At 39.2% G+C, this 17405-nt stretch overlaps 1 pseudogene; it reads left to right on the forward strand.

Annotated features, from left to right (window-relative positions):
- The first annotated feature begins 7476 nt into the window (after positions 1 to 7476).
- On the forward strand, positions 7477 to 14154 carry LOC145472386 (uncharacterized; annotated as a pseudogene).
- The last annotated feature ends 3251 nt before the right edge of the window (positions 14155 to 17405 follow it).

Consider the following 17405-nt stretch of genomic DNA (forward strand, 5'->3'; position numbering starts at 1 on the left):
AAATTGCTTATCAATTAAATATCAATATTATTATAACAATTAAAATCATCCTTGGAACATCATCAGTAGGCTATTAGAAAGGTAACATATCACCAATATTGGGATATTGTTGGTTCTGCAATACCGTCCACTAATATGCCTACGTAACAAGAATATACCAGAATAAAGCCATCAAACAAGCCATTCTTGAAACATTATTGGTTGATTATTGGAAATGTAACATATTGAATACCTGTATTGGGATTCTGTTGGTTGTGTGATACCAAATATATATCAAAAAAATACCAGCATCAACCTAATAAACAAACCATCCTTGGAATATTATTGGTCAATTGTTGGAAATTTAGCATGGAATATGGAATACGAATATTGGAATGCTGTTGGTCTAAATACCATTCAATACCATTAATTTACCAAGAAAATACTAATATTAACCACACAAGAAATATTTTATTCAGAACATCAGATAATGTTTTATGACTCAGTTTATGTAGTTTGAGAAAACTCAACACATGTGCCAGTAATTTCAATGAAATGTGATTACAACTTTTGGTGGCACAGTCTTAGAAGAGCGAGCACACCACCCGAAATGGACGCCATGGACACGCTCGTGAGTGAATTAAATGCGGGAAGACGTAAAGCTTGCTCGGCCAACTGCTCTTGCTTCACGGTGTTGGAGATAGTGGCCAGGAAAGCGGGAGATGGCTGGTCATGTAGGCGTGATGACAGGTGAACAAACAGGAAGATTAGGAGGAACCATGCTAGAATCCAGTGTTGTATCATCAGATCGCGGAGGATTCCCTCAGAATCTCGCAAGAGAGACAAGGCATCGAGGCTGTTATGAGTGTTTCTGGTGTTCTTGCCGAGGACGTAAACTTTCAAATAGCATCACAGAGAGCAAGAATCCGAGCAAGAATCCACAAAGATTCGCTAGAATGAGCTGCAAATGATCCGCAAAGATCAGCTACATGTAACTGAACTGCACATGTAGTGCGTGAAGCCAAGGGTCCTGTAAATTCCCTGAGGGTCGCCCCATAGGTCACGTACTGTCAAGATGCATTGTCGGATGCATTGGTTCGAGTCTAACTTTGCCTAAATGATATTCAGCCATATATAAAAAATGTTGTTTGAAACAAATAGGTGACAGTTGACATTTTATGTCATTTGATTCTCTAGGGTATTCACGTGACGGGGAAAATACCCCTTTTTTAACTACGTGAAGCCGGAGCCGTGGGTAAGGCTGCCAATGGCATCTGGAAGAAAGACAAGGAATCTATGAAGCGGATTCGGTCATGCTTTCCAGCTATCAGTTTGGCGCCGTTTCTGATTTGCTCCACGATTCTGTGTTGCTGGTGGTACTCATCCATGATAGAGTAACCATCATACCCTTGGAAGTTGCGGGCAATGACAGTAACTGGGCACATGTCATCTTCTGTCAAGATGTCCAGCCACTCAAGAAAATTGTAAGCACAATGCTTACCTTAAAATTTCTTAAATCAAAATGGTCCATCATCATTGTTAGTTTTTAGCAATGAGTAAATTGGGTTTGTGACATCTGGTGTTTCAAGTTAAAGAAAACACTCGGAAGGGTTGCTTTTCTTCATCCTCCTCTTCCCCTGTGTCCTTCCCATTGACGTGGGGTGTGCCCAAGCCAGCAGCAGCCCCTCTCTTGGAGAGCTTTTGACATCCCTCTTTTTCTTTCTTTTCTCCTCTTTCCTCGTCAGGACTCTTTACCACCTAAATGAAACATTATGGGTGCCTGCTTGTACATACTGCTTACTCGAGTGGCCTTCCACATAACTACACAGATGTTCCAATTGGTCTTTAAACCAACCAATAACTCAGAACAACTTTTGGCAGTCATCGCACTTGCACTTCCACTTGCAGACACATGACGTTTTAGCATCGACGACTAAGGAGATGATTTTGTACGCATTCTTCTCCATGGAATAGCTTCATAAATCATTTCCGTCATGTGTCTCCTTTTACAATTTTTTTTTCACACCTTTTTCTTAGTGAACACGATTTGTTGAATACAATTGTACCGTTGCTCTATGTAAAGTGAGCAGTGTAATTTAAAACCTGTGAGTGTTGTTTTAAATTTGATTCAGCTCTTCTGCTAAAGATATAGTGAAAATATGGTTTGCCTCTCAGGTTTTTACCGGCATCAGACTCTCTCACCTCTTAAAAAGTCATCTTCAATTGAATCCATTTCTTGTGCGGCACTCTGACTGTTTTCTGACATCAATCTCTGTTTGAAATTTTACAAATAATATTATATGTAATATTTTATATGGGTAAACTATTTCACCTTCTAGCGATTCATTTTCAACTGAATCCATATCTTGTGAAGCACTTGAATTCATTTCTTGCATCAATTTCTGTTCATTTTGAGCTTTGCCCTGTTGATCTCAAAAGGGTTAGCACAAATCAGTATTGGCATTTTCTGTACAACCTGTCATGTGACTCAGATTCCCTCACCTCTCAAAGAGTCATCATCTATTGAATGCATCCCTTGTGAAGTGCCTGGATGAATTTTTGGCATCAATTTCTGTTCATTATGTGCTATGTCAGCTGGATCTGATAATGCAACAGAAATGTGTATTAGTCTTTTCTGTTTACTGGCAGTCTGTTCATCTATCCTTTGGATGCCAACTTGCGCATAGGGCATCAACAAGACTTCTCCATTTCCGTTGGTCCTTGGCAAGCTGTGCGGCTTGCTCCAAGTTAAGGTTTAGGGCCTGAAGTTCTGTCTCTGCAGTCCTCCTGCAGGTGAATTTGGGACGGCCTCTCTTCCGCAGTTTTTTGTCTGGCCCTAATTGATTTACCTCCATTAGCTTTTTATTCATTGTTAAGGTTTCTCACCTTTCAGCGAGTCATTGTTAACTAAATCCATTTCTTGTGAAGCGCTTGGATTCATTTGTGGCTTCAATTTCTGTTCATTCTGTGCTTTGGCCACTTGATCTGATAACGTAATACAAATCAGTTTTAGTGCTTTTTGTGCGACCTGTTATGTCACTCTTATTGTTATTTTTCTGCAGTCTCCTTTTCAGTTTTTGCTCACTCTTAGTACATGTACAACAGAAAGTTAAACCCATCATAGAGTTGTTTTCTTCCACATGACTACAGCATTTTGAAACTCGCCAATATTCTTTATACAGTTACGAATAACAGGCTTGCGGTTCAACTCTTCAAAATACTGGGACTGTTTATGTCAAAACAAATGAATGGATGTTCATGACAGTGCTACACAACGTACATTTTGCAGCTATGATAGCTATTCCTGTCTCAAATAAAACTAGTTGAAGAAAGAATCCTTAAAATAATAAAATGTAAGAGGTAAATGTGGTATTTAAACGATTGAAAACAAAATACATGATAATGATTATAGAAGAATAGCTATATACATGATAATTGATCTTTATTAAGAAGACACATTGTATAAAATGATTAAAACGATTAGAATTGTTCTTAAATCTTTAATCATTAGGTGGTTCCTAATGAAACCTTTGTAATGACAAGTGAACTCTTGCATTACTTGTCCTTTCGAAGGTTTTAATGGACATCAGAATAAAACCAGGCATCGCGTTTACTGTTGATGTTTTAGTCTACTTGGCATGCCTACGTTATGGCTTTATCAGGTGCCAATGACTGGAGGAATTAAAACTTGCTGTTGTGGAGAGGTGGCCGTTGCAAATGATTTAGTAACAGTACAAGGAAGCTGTTAGTAGGGGGTTGGAAAGTGATGAATGACAAATTCTGGCCGTTGAGGTGGGTGTTACAGAGAGGTGACCATTGGTGGAGTTATCGACTGTAACAATTTTTCTTGGTGCAATTAATCGTGTACTTCTTAATACAGATTGTCGTCTACAACGATTTCACTCGAGGATGGTGAAATCAACTCAAATGGCCAGTTGTTGCTATCCTGAGTGCTGCATTAACTAGTGAGTAGTTGCTTTTTCCTGCCTGTAGGAGTGTTTTTATTTCTACCTGTGTCATAAGCCGTTTCTTTTTTACTCTCAGATAGGTCAGTGCAGCATACTTGGATATAATAGAGTCGCTTTCTTTTGGCTTCTTAGATATTCTAATTGTAAATAATAAAACTTGCTAAATTCAGTAAAATATCATGACGATTACAAATGGGGTGTTGACACTCAGCAAAGTGTGGCCTCTGCCATGCCCATCAAATCCTGCTCAAAAGTAGATAATGTGGCTTTGCTGTCCTCATACATCGTGTTATATAAAAGTATATACAAAACAACGACAAAGCTACAATACATTGGATGGCACCATCAGAGGGAGTCCTGTCCTTAATTCTATTTATGTGGCTATCTCTTCCGTAACTCCTATTTGAATTTTATTTTCTTGAAAAGCTTTTGCTTTCTTACTTGATTTTATCCCTGTAGCCCTTTCATCCTCCTTCCGCTTTTTGAATTTGTGAAATGGGCATGTGTAAGATCACCATTACCATACTACATAAATTGTAACAAGAATCCAGTTTAGTGTCTATCATTTTGCCTCCGGTCGGAGGGGTTGTTCCCATTTGCCTTCTCCTTTTCTTAAATAAGCTTTTGGAAGAAGCTTCGAATTTTCATCCAGTGAAACCCCAAAACAAATGATGCAACTATTTGGTAGCTGCTGTGACCAAAGTTGGTTTGCATTTGATCCTCCGCGAGCTGGAAATGGCTGTGGCGCCCCATTCCTTGTTGTAGGAACCCTTCCAGTGACATAAACATGTAACAAAAGCCATCATAAATATTCTTGTTCTTCGGCCATTTCAATTTATAAGAAGGAAATGAAAATGAACTGCGTTTACAAACGTTACCAACAGACAACGCACAGTCTGAAACAAACTTAATATTAACTTGACGTTTAGTATGTTACAACATACATGTTCAGAAGTGACAGTTAAACTATTACAAAAAAAGTATAAATTTTAAAATAAAGGGAGGCTCTGGTGACAAGCTAGAAAAATAATAACAAAATGGACACTTCCGGTAGATATTAATAAAGAGACGGCTTCTCGCTGCCAAAGTTTTCATTAAGTGAGGGTTTTAAGTCTCTGATCAACAGCGTGTCTTTAATTTAATACACTGTCATTGTCGTCAAATTGTTTCAAATTTCTTTCCTGCCAAACCTTAGGCAGAGGGGCCAGAGTGGAGATGAGCCATGTTGTAAATACTCTTTTTCTTTGGCCATCGTAGCTTAATAAGAAATAACACGCAAACTGCGGTGATAAACATGGCAATAAAACGCATGTTAAAAAAACAAAGTTCATTTACTTGACGTTTCGTATGTTTCAACATACATCTTCAGAAGTGACCGTTAGGAAAGTCCTCTGGATTTTGAAGAATCTTTTCCCAGAATTCTTGCTGGCTTGAGGGAGTATGGCCAAAGAACTTCGGAATGTGTTTCTTCAGTCCTTCGATGTCTTGTTTTGATAACGTGGGTGCCACAAAGGCAACCTCGTTCCCAGGGTCTCCCATCTTCCCGCCCCCTGGTGGGAGAGAAAAATACTTGAACGAAAATCCGCACCACTTCAGAGGCAGATAAAGCACAGTTAAAGGATAATCCACTGTTTTTTGTTTTTTTTTCTTTGAGCTGGTCAGCAACAGGACTTAGTAATGCTTCGAAGAAGTCAACATCCTCCCCATGGCGGAAAATGTTCTCATAAAAGTTATTTTGCCTGTTTGGGTTGCAACTATCTCAAGAGGTGTTTTAAATTTAGTGATTCTTTTGTGGCTGCCACATCACTCTTACTGACTGTAGCAGTAAGGGCCACCACAGGGACAAAGAAATGTGGCACATGACATGCCACATAACAAAATGCAGAACAAAATGTGAAATTTAAATAAACAGATATTTGGTTGGGAAATTTCAATACGTGTTTCATTTTTATTTCCCCTTGTCTTCTACGATTACAATAAGAATCTGAAACAAGTCTGCACATTTTCGAACCAAAACCAAATTTATTATAAAAGATAAACAAATGACTCCAACTTTTTGCGACTTCTTTCTCTAGTCATTAATGAAATACAATAAATGAATACTACCGTTGTATATTAGCGCAAATCGAGTGAAAGCAACAGATAAATGAATACACCCATTGAAATCGGGAAAAGCAGAGCTTCAGCATATTAGCAACACTCTGCTTACCATTCTAAGATACAGTGGGCTTCATCAGCCACTATTGCTTTAACAACATGCTGATATGGTGCACTTTGGAAAAGATTCATCCCTTCCTTGCATGACAAGAAAGCCTCGCGATGCGTAAACACGAGATTGTACTGTCAGCACTTTTCAAACCTGTGAAATTTGCTTCACCGACATCAACTTCCAAATCGACTGAGTAACGTTTCCGTGAAACAGTTAGAACTGCCGCTTTCAACCTCCCCTGAGAAATTCTCTTGATCTGGCCTGTAGTTAGGGCATTTAACGGCAAAACAACAATAACAGGAGGAATTCGAGAAGTGCTCGTCGATCGTCCACTCATCTTGTTGTGCAGTAGCGCTGGAAGATGAAAAATCATCGATTTTCCATAACCCAGTTTGGTTCGGGAAAAGTATTCCTTTTGAGTTGTTCCTTTTTATTATATAAATAGTAGACAGAACTTATCCTTGTGTAGTAATTTAAATTATCGCTATTATGCTCATTATGTATTAGACAAATTATTACTGATTGTCATTTTTTACCGTACTTTTTCAAATATGTCTAAATCCACCAACAAGGCAAGAAAACATATTTTATAACATTGTTTTTCTTCTCCCAAACACAATTGTCAAGCTGAAGGTACAAGACAGGTGCCAAACCGTGAAATCGATTCCAACAACATCTTTTATTTAAACACGGTGGGTTTTTCAAGGACGCAAATGGGTGCATTGTCAGTGAGATAAGGATCATGTGGCCACTCGAATAAATCCAAGCACGTAAAGATTTATTTTTTATGGCTCAACAGGCCACTGTGAACTATTGCTCCAACTACATGTAATGTCTTTAATCTTTTAACAGGTTATACTTTAAAACAGTGTAAAAAAAATTATGCGAGGAAAATCACAAATACAGAAAATTAAATATTTAATATATACAAATTTACACAATTTAAAAGAGAAAATATATATCAAAAGAATAATGTTAGTGTTCATCACAGCTACATAATTATTAAAATTTGTCTAATCGACCAAAAACTTAAGATTATCTCATGCAGGAATAACGCTTGGATAAAGTGAAAATTTTAAACTGTCAACAGTGCACTGTAGGTGGCTATGAGGATTGGGATTTAGCGGCCTGGTGTGTTGGGACAAAGGTTGAACTTCAGGTAGAAATTTTATACCAACTGTGCCGTACTTGATCTTATGGAACATCTGCAAATGTGAGGTTTCCTACGCTGCTCTAGCGTGTCCCACCCCAAGTTTTTTATTATAGAGCTGACACCACTGTACCTTAGGTCATCATTCCATACAAATCTTGCAGCACGGCATGGAACCATCTCAATCTCGTCAATATTTCTCTTTGTATGGGGATCCCATGCAGAAGAGGTATGTTCTAATTTTGGACGAACAAGACATACATATGGTCTAGGTTTTACTTCTGGGGAACTTGCAGCATTCAGCCTAGATAAAATGGCGTGTTCCTTTGAAATCCTTCTTTCTCGTGGAAGATGGGTTATGCTGTTGTCCATTCCATTCAGAATGATTGTCACGTACTTTTCTGGATGTCGCTTTGCCTTGTAATGGTGATGGTGGTTGTTTTCTTTCTTCGGTACATGTGTTATATTTTAAAATAGAAATTAGTACACTTTTAGATATTAAAATCAGATCAAATGACTGAAAGTATCTTTGTATTCTGACTGCATTAACCCAGTCTATGCTGCAATTTAAGAAAAGCAACAAATTAATAGCTCTGTTTTGAATATTTTTAGATTCATGAAACATTTCAGAAAGAGCAATTTGCATATCAGACGGCACAGCTGAAATTTAAAAGAAGTATGCCATTTTTAAAAAGAAATAGTTCAACTGATAGGGTTTCCGGAAAACATTCCTTGGCTGTCCCGATTATTTTTCTTGACTTTAGCACCTCAACATTTGACTGCCAACAAAACTTACATGACCACTTTGAGGTATTCTTCAAGTAGCTCGCGGATTTTCAGTTTTTTCATTTTGTCCATGGTGGATTGTAGCTCAGTCCTTGTGTTTTAACGAATCTATTTTCCTGAATTGAAAATAATGGATAATTGTTGAAGCAAATTACAGATACACCCAAACAAAAACATATTCAGAATGGCATTTGTTTTATGTCCGTTATTGACTAAATGAACACCAGCAAGGCAAGAAAACATATGACATGTTCTCCCGAGCACAATTGTCAAGCTGAAGGTACAAAACAGGTGCCAAACCGTGCAATCGATTCCACTTATCAAGGACGCAGATGAGTGCACTGGCAGTGAGATTAGGATTATGTAGCCACTCAAATAAATCCAAGCACACAAAGATTTCTTTTCCATGGCTGGACAGGCCACTGTGAACTATTGCTCCAACTACGTGTGACTTCATTGTTGATCTTTTTTGACAAGTTACTCCTAAAAACAGTGTAAAACACTATATTAGGAGAATTATAAATATATAAAATTAAATATTATATATTGAGTTTGGTAGAGTTCCTGTGTTTTGCTTGACGGAATGAGACAGTGTGGTTTCTTTATCTTGTCTTGAAGTCGTTTTCTGTGAGACCGATGTATGTTTCTGAAGTGTTATTGTCGTTGCGTGTGATGGTTGCTTGGTAGATAACTGATGATTGAAGGCAGTTTCCGTTAAGTGGGCATGTGATCTTTTGTCGGTAGTTGCATGATTTCTTGTCAATAGTGTTAACGGCGGTTTCATCAGTGTGCTTAGATGAATTCAAAATACACTTGTTGTGGTTGTCGATAATTTGTTTAGTATTATTCATGCAACTGTAGCTGATCTTGATGGTATTGCAATTGAAGATTTTTCTAAGCTTCTGGTCTTTAGGGAAGTGTTTGTCTACTAGGGTGAGGAATCTGTGACCGATATTAGTGTTGACGTTTTTGCTGAATGGAGGGTTGTACCAGAGAATCTTGTTCCGTTGTCTGTTTCTCCGTTAAGTAGTCAAGAATTACTGCTACCTTGCTTGGTGGAAGAAATTATAGACGATGAAGAATTTTCAGTGCTTTACGAGGCGTATGCTCCACAAAATCTTCCATTTCAGCACTCGGCATACGAGAAAGTTTCTCTCGAAAACAAAATTCTACTGAATGCAAAGCTGATTTTCGCGTCGATAAAAGGGATATCGCATTACTTGTTGAAGCCTTAAGAGTTCCACCCATCTTCAAGTGCTCTAATAGAACAATCCGTGATGGAACCGAAGGCCTCTGTATCGTGCGTAAGAGGTTCGCATATCCATGCCGCTATTCCGACACGATACCAATCTTTGGGCGATCGGTGCCAGAGCTCAGTATGATCAGCAACCAGGTTACAGACTGGATATATAATACTCATGGGCACAAGGTTACACAGTGGAACCATGGTATTTTAAACCCACCTTTAATCGCTACGTATGCAGATGCGGTCCACTCTAAAGGGGCAGCCCTTGATAAATGTTTTGGCTTTATAGACGGAACCGTACGGCCCATTAGTTGGCCGATGTCAAACCAGCAAGTTGTTTAGAATGGCCACAAGCGCGTACATGCGCTCAATTTCCAGGCCGTCATGCTTCCCAATCGACTGATTCCTAATATCTATGGTCCTGTAGGTAAGCCTCAGATTTTTTTCCTATTCACAAAGCAACCTGTTTTCCCTTCAATGCCATATTCATGGAATTTTTCTTTCATTTCACTTGCCTCTTACTTTTGCCTTATTTTTTGGTGAAATTCTTTTTAATAATTAAGTGGCAGTCCCGCTAAAAGCGGTCCACTCGACTTCGGGACCAAAAATAATTTTCCTTCATTTTTTGTCACTGAAAAGGGTTTGACACACATATATAAAAAAGCAATTTATTATTTTCCAATTCCTTATTTTTGCTTTGCTACGAGCCAAAATTGAATTTTGGCCGAACTGAGGTTGCCGACCGTGATCAGAAAGGTAAAATTCACCGATTTTGTGAAGCGTGCTACGTCGCCTAAAATGCAGCTCACGGAATTTCGTTTCCGTACGAAATTTAAGGTACATTCATTACTTTGACTGACGAAATATGGAAACTTTTCGAAAAATTCTAAGCTTACCAGCGAGGCTGGAAGACACCCTACTCCGAGGCCTTTGATCACCTACTAAAATTTAGCCAAATTTGACGGGGAAAATCTCAAAAGTTGCGTCTAAATGAAGCCTAAAAAGCACATCACAGTAAATTTCATACCTTAATAAACTGTTCTATAAGTTCAAACCGGTGGGTTTCTCCTTGGATTGCACGCGAGAACAGATTAAAATCTGCCACAGTCAGTGCATTTACATAGCTATCGCTCGTGTCAAAGCTCATTTGCATAACCCTAGCAACCGGTGAAAATACATCTTCCGTTCAGGTTCGTTTGTTGACCTTCTGAGTAGTGGCAAATAGCTTCCTTTAATACTTGTGTACACTCTAGATCCAGTTTTGAGTTGAAGGTTGCGTTAAAGTTGATCAATTCTCAAGACTTGCGAGACTCCAAAAGTAAATAATGACGCCGGTCTGCAGAAATTAACCGTAGCCGTCGTCCTGACCCTTCAATAAATTCTGCCGCAGAGGTAGCACTAGGAGAAGAAGAAAATCGAAAGTTTTCATTTACCGTTTAATGGCAACTGAATCCTATACTACTGCCAAGACTACTGGGAGCTAATGAGGGCTTTGTGCCCGAATTTGAAAAACAACAACAACGAACACTTGCCGGTTGCATCGTTGGGAAATGAACCTAAATGAACACGACACGCTTGAATGGAACTATGTTTTGCGATGAATGATGGGCTTTACTTCTGTTTTATGCTTGATGCTTGTCTTTTAGTATCTTGCACAGCGCATAAGATAAACTTCGGGATCCGTTTATACAACGAAAGCTGCATCGGCTTCGTCAAAATGTCACACAAGTTAGTTGTAACGTGACCAATTACCTTGGAGGGGGGTACTCCCTTATATGGGCTATATAGGTATCTGTATGTGAGGTCCCAAAGGGTAGGGTCTTCCAGCCGTTTGGGTCATAAATAGGGTATCGATTTTGGCCATTTTGGTTATAAATTGGGTATGGTTTTAGCACTCTAGTCTTGAATTGGGTATGTTTCTTAGCAGAAGCTACTTTTTCATCATTATCAATAAGACCTTCAACAAAAGCCCTTCATAACGTATGTTTAGGGCAACTGTGTCAGCCGCAACGGTCATAAATAGGCTATCGAATTTTTGGTCAGGTCATAAATAGGGTAGCAAAAAACGCAGATTTTGGTCATAAAGAGGGTAAGGGTTTTGGGAAGTGGGCCGCACACCCCCAATCAACTTTTCTGGAAGTACCCCCCCCCCCCCCAAGTACTCCATAGAAATACGAAATCAAGCAATGAACCAAGAAAAACAAGAAACTTCTGCAAGACCAGTGTAAAATAGAAAAGACAATTCTGCATTGATTTTCATGTATGGCCATTGTCTGTTACAAGTAAAATTGTTTATTTTTCCTTAGAAGCAGAAGAGAAAAATAAGCTTTTTTGTTGGCGTAGTTGCAAACTGATTTTTTTAATGTTTTTGTCGAAAATAATCAGACATATCTCTTAATAAGGCTAGCATCTGTCAAGCCACCCCTTTCCCCACCCCTTTCACATGAACACCAGTCCCTTCTCCCCATCGAAGAAACTTTACATGAATTTTAGGTAACAAAGTCCCCTGGGCTAATTACCAGGGGCCAAGGGCAAATCCCCTACCCGCACGCGTCGATGATTAGATTTGGCAAGATTCGCTCATTTCAATATTGATAATGAAAAAGCCACCCATTAATTTTTTTGGGCTAGTGCAATCTTTTCAGTATGACCGAACGACGACAGTCATTGCACCTTTTCAATTTTTATCTACCTTTCCTCAGAAAGTATAAGGAGTTGCTAATACATGAGGGCGGAGGAAGAGGCATGGACCTAAAATTCACTCTTCCTTTCCCGTTATCAGCCGTTCGTTTTTCAAAGAAAACACAATGGAAGAAAATCAAAAGATGGGACTAAGAAACCTTCCAAAAAACGTCGATATCGAAGCGCGTGTAGATGTTGAGAGGCCGATTTCTCACTTTGTGTTACAACGATTGTAACACGTTCGTCGTTCGGTCATACTGAAAAGATTGCACTAGCCCAAAAAATTAATGGGTGGCTTTTTCATTATCAATATTGAAATGAGCGAATCTTGCCAAATCTAATCATCGGCGCGCGCGGGGTAGGGGATTTGCCCTCGGCCCCTGGTAATTAGCCCAGGGGGGGTACTTCGAGAAAAGTTGATTGGGGGTGTGCGGCCCACTTCTCAAAACCCTTACCCTCTTTATGACCAAAATCTGCGTTTTTTGCTACCCTATTTATGACCTGACCAAAAATTCGATAGCCTATTTATGACCGTTGCGGCTGACACAGTTGCCCTAAACATACGTTATGAAGGGCTTTTGTTGAAGGTCTTATTGATAATGATGAAAAAGTAGCTTCTGCTAAGAAACATACCCAATTCAAGACTAGAGTGCTAAAACCATACCCAATTTATAACCAAAATGGCCAAAATCGATACCCTATTTATGACTCAAACGGCTGAAAAACCCTACCCTTTGGGGCCTCGCATACAGATACCTATATAGCCCATATAGGGAGTACCCCCCTCCCAGGTAATTGGTCACGTTACAACTTGTGTGACATTTTGACGAAGCCGGTGCAGCTTTCGTTGTATAAACGACCCGATAAACGGATCCCGAAGTTTATTTTATGCGCTGTGTAAGATACTAAAAGACAAGCATCAAGCATAAAACAGAAGTAAAGCCCATCATTCATCGCAAAGATGTATTTTCACCGGTTGCTAGGGTTATGCAAATGAGCTTTGACACGAGCGATAGCTATGTAAACACACTGACTGTGGCAGATTTTAATCTGTTCTCGCGTGCAATCCAAGGAGATACCCACCGGTTTGAACTTATAGAACGGTTTATTAAGGTATGAAATTTACTGTGATGTGCTTTTTAGGCTTCATTTAGACGCAACTTTTGAGATTTTCCCCGTCAAATTTGGCTAAATTTTAGTAGGTGATCAAAGGCCTCGGAGTAGGGTGTCTTCCAGCCTCGCTGGTAAGCTTAGAATTTTTCGAAAAGTTTCCATATTTCGTCAGTCAAAGTAATGAATGTACCTTAAATTTCGTACGGAAACGAAATTCCGTGAGCTGCATTTTAGGCGACGTAGCACGCTTCACAAAATCGGTGAATTTTACCTTTCTGATCACGGTCGGCAACCTCAGTTCGGCCAAAATTCAATTTTGGCTCGTAGCAAAGCAAAAATAAGGAATTGGAAAATAATAAATTGCTTTTTTATATATGTGTGTCAAACCCTTTTCAGTGACAAAAAATGAAGGAAAATTAGTTTTGGTCCCGAAGTCGAGTGGACCGCTTTTAGCGGGACTGCCACTTAATAATAGCCTATTCAATTTCTTGTTTTCATGCCATATACCCTACGTGCTAGTTATATGTGAAGCCTGCATGACTTGATTTTAGCGAACATTAACGATGAAATATATATCTTTAGTTTGTTTTAAGAGTGAAATCTGTCTTCTTTCCTTCTTTTAGAAGGCAGAATGCACGATGCCAGAATGCTGGCAGTCTCCCAACTGTACGATGATTTACAAAACTTTGCATTTGACCCTGTTGGTAGAGCAATGTGTTTATATGGGGATCCAACATACCCACTCAGGGTTCACTTGCAGGCACCTTTCAGAGTTGGCATTCTAACACGAGATATGGAGATGTTTAATGAGTCCATGAGTGGTGTTCGCTCATCAGTTGAATGGTTATTCGGAGATATTGTAAACTTCATAGTTTTAGATTTTAAAAAGAATTTGAAGACTGGACTCAGTCAAGTAGGAAAAATGTACGTAGTATGTTCTATTTTAAGAAATGCTTTAATTTGTCTTTATTCAAACACAGCAACTGATTTTTTTTGGACTAGATCCACCTTCATTAAATGACTATTTTAATTACCAGGGCTTAGACACAGTGGACTGTTTGTCAGAATAATATAAGTTTTTTTATATGTAATTCCTGTGACAAAAATGCTTCTACAAGAGGGTTGATGGTAAAAATTTCCTTTTGTGATTAACCTTCCCCCTGTGAGTTCCAGACTCTTGGACTGAAACATGTTGTATTTCTACTTAGCTATGGTTAGTAAAGTTTTCTGTATGTTTTCTTTGGCCAGAATAATTAGTAAAAGGGATAGATATGAAGGGTTCAACTAAGATATCTATGCAACAAATATAGTTTGGCTCATATATGTGCACACGAATCAGTACCTTTAAAATCATATTTAATTAACTTTTTGTGGATTGGTTTGAAATGTAAAAACACAACGAATGGCCTGGAAGGTAGGCCTCTTATTTGAACAGAGAACAGAGGTACAAGGAAAGTCCCTCAAGTAATAAAACAAAACATTCTTTGTCACTTGAAAAACTGGCCACAATTGTGTACATATTCAACATCAGTCACCTTTTCCTGGCTACTGATGACAACCAAGTTTCAACTTAACAATTCAGCAACAGTTGCTAACATACAAGTCTCCTCAAACAAAATACAATGCAACAGGTGGTTTTATGTCATGTGTATCTCGTGGGCCTGCAAAATAAGGACTGTATTTTTTAAAATATTTTTATCCACAAGCCACTCCAAAATGTTCACACTGTGTAGTTTTAGATGTTGGCGTATGTTACTTTAATGTACTAGTCAAATTGAAGCATAATCATCCTCCCCGGGCATTTGAACTATCCAGTTATTGGGTGTTTAAATTCCCCCCTCCCAAGGACTAAAAGCCATTCAAACGCCCTAACCTAGGTCCGTTTCAGGTGATCCAATTCTCCCACACCTATAATTTTGATTAAGTGACCATAATTTATTTATTTTGCTCTTCTATGCAAGGGGGATATTTAAGCTTGGATTTGACCGATACACAACAGTAAAGTACAGTTATTGTACGTAGTTATTTTATGGAAATAGACAAAAACCCCAATAGACATAAATAAAGCTGACATTTACCAGGGAGGTGTAGGCGTGGATGACATACTTCGATCAAAGACTTCAACCAGCTGTTCACCTGTGAATATATGATGAAAAATGTCTCAACTGCCGCATCTTTGCCTTCCAAATTGACTGCAATATAGGACCAAGATTTTAAGTAACTCTACTTAGAAGCTGAGAGGTTTAAGGGAGACAAAGCATTATTTTCATGGACAAAAAGAAAAGGATTTTACTTACTCACGTTCTGTACACAACGCCAAACCACAGGCAGCCCAAGCGCTCTCTATGAACCACACGAGCAACACAAATGGCATCGAATTATAAGGCTTTATATGGGATTTTCTACAAGATATCCATGGAGGTAGTTAAAAGTGAAAATTCTCGATAAAAATGGCTTACCTTGTTCCATACGTGTGTTGTTTGCGCCTAGTGTGGTTATTTTACCGATTGAACTTGATTTAAGCGACTTTTTTGAATTCCAGTTTTCCCTTCATAAAGAGAGGACAAGGCGAAACACCTCAGTCGGAACAGCCTGCCGAACGAAGTCAAAAATCCCAGGCTAAAATGTACCCACGGCCACAGATCCACCGCAGAATTCAAGGGCAAAGGTTGATCTTTCATTTCAATCCTCTTGCCACACAATTGCAGCCCTGCGAGCGACGCCAGGCGGCTCTTCGTGTCCCTAGTGAAACGATAAAACTATGGAAGAGCTCCGTGTCGTTTGATCCGCGACCCAACGACCGTTGAAATCGGCTTGGTAACCTCGTCATGTTAGCAAACCAAGACTCGCGGGGGTACTAGACCGCAATTTGTCAACCAAACTTCTTGTAACACCCGGGCTCCTTTCAGGTCGAATTTAAAATGCAAAATGACAATCGTACAAACCGCTTTCGCAAAATGGCTTCAAAACCAAAGAAACGTAAGATCAACGGCGAAAGCTCTGTAGAAACTGAGAATTTTTGAAATGGAAGTCATGGTAAGTTTTCACGTTTATGCACTTTTGAGTTACGTGGTCGTCGCCCCACCAATTTAACTTCATCTCCCCATAATTCGATAAGAATTCTTCCGAGCAAAACAGCTCAATTTGCCGGCGGCATTTTCTTTCTCTCCGTATGCTCTAGACAAAATTTTCCTGGCTTCCATTACAGTTTCCACACAATATTCGTAATTCCACAATACCCTAAGAGAAACAAATTTAGTTTATCAGCTCGGAAATATTTTATACAACCAAATCAAAAGTGCATAAACGTGAAAACTTACCATGACTTCCACTTCAAAAATTCTCAGTTTCTACAGAGCTTTCGCTGTTTTGACTCTGAGTTCAGCTAAATGTATCACTATTTTGTCCTTACCACAATGTGATGTCATCTGTGATCAATTACTGAACAGACACATGACTCTATTTGTTAAACTGAAGTGTCCATAGTTTGATTAGCAGCTAGGATTTGCATTTCTTGCTCATTAAAGTACAAAATAGAAGAACAATGAGCCTACACTGTAAATCACAGAGTTAAAACCACAACATTCTCAAATGAATAAAACATCACTTACCCCACTTCTTCCAAGATTTAGGAAGTTTAAAATGGTTTGCCAGCCATTGTCCGGTAACTTTGTCTCCAGTTTGACATAGACTTGTAACCAATCTGGCGCTCGCATGGCAATCTGTTGCTTTTGCTGAACCTCGGGAGTAAACGCGAAGTCTGCTGCAGCTTTGAGTCCTTTGTTTAGGGCAACAATCTCTACGGCTTCTGAAACTGCTGAACTCACAGCCAACTGGTGTTCCTGATTGCCATAAATAGATCCGTAGCCCAGAATGGCTCCCAAACTTCCATAAGAAGAGTTGAAGGCATTTTGGATCGCATCTAAAGCAATGCCACAAACCGATCTCATTTCTCGTTTCTTGGTGATGGGTCCAAGCGAACTTTTCGCGACACTTTCGAGGTTTGATGATCTAATAAGTTTTGACGGCAAAGGTGTCTCTGGAGGAGTTTCCATAACTGCCGAGATCGAAGCTTCCACTTCTCTAACTCTGTCTTGATAAAATTTTAGTTCCTTTTCAAGGATGGCGATTCTCTGACTTTTCGGTGTTCGAGCGTCGATCGCCGAACCCACATTGCGATCGCTGACATCAACATTGTTTATTGTGTCAACGACAAGCTCAAAAATTCTGGATGACAAAAATCCGCTTTCTTTCGTCGACGACTGCTTGAGC

The sequence above is a fragment of the Orbicella franksi genome, chromosome 2, assembly GCF_964199315.1.
Source record: "Orbicella franksi chromosome 2, jaOrbFran1.1, whole genome shotgun sequence".
NCBI lineage: Eukaryota > Metazoa > Cnidaria > Anthozoa > Scleractinia > Merulinidae > Orbicella > Orbicella franksi.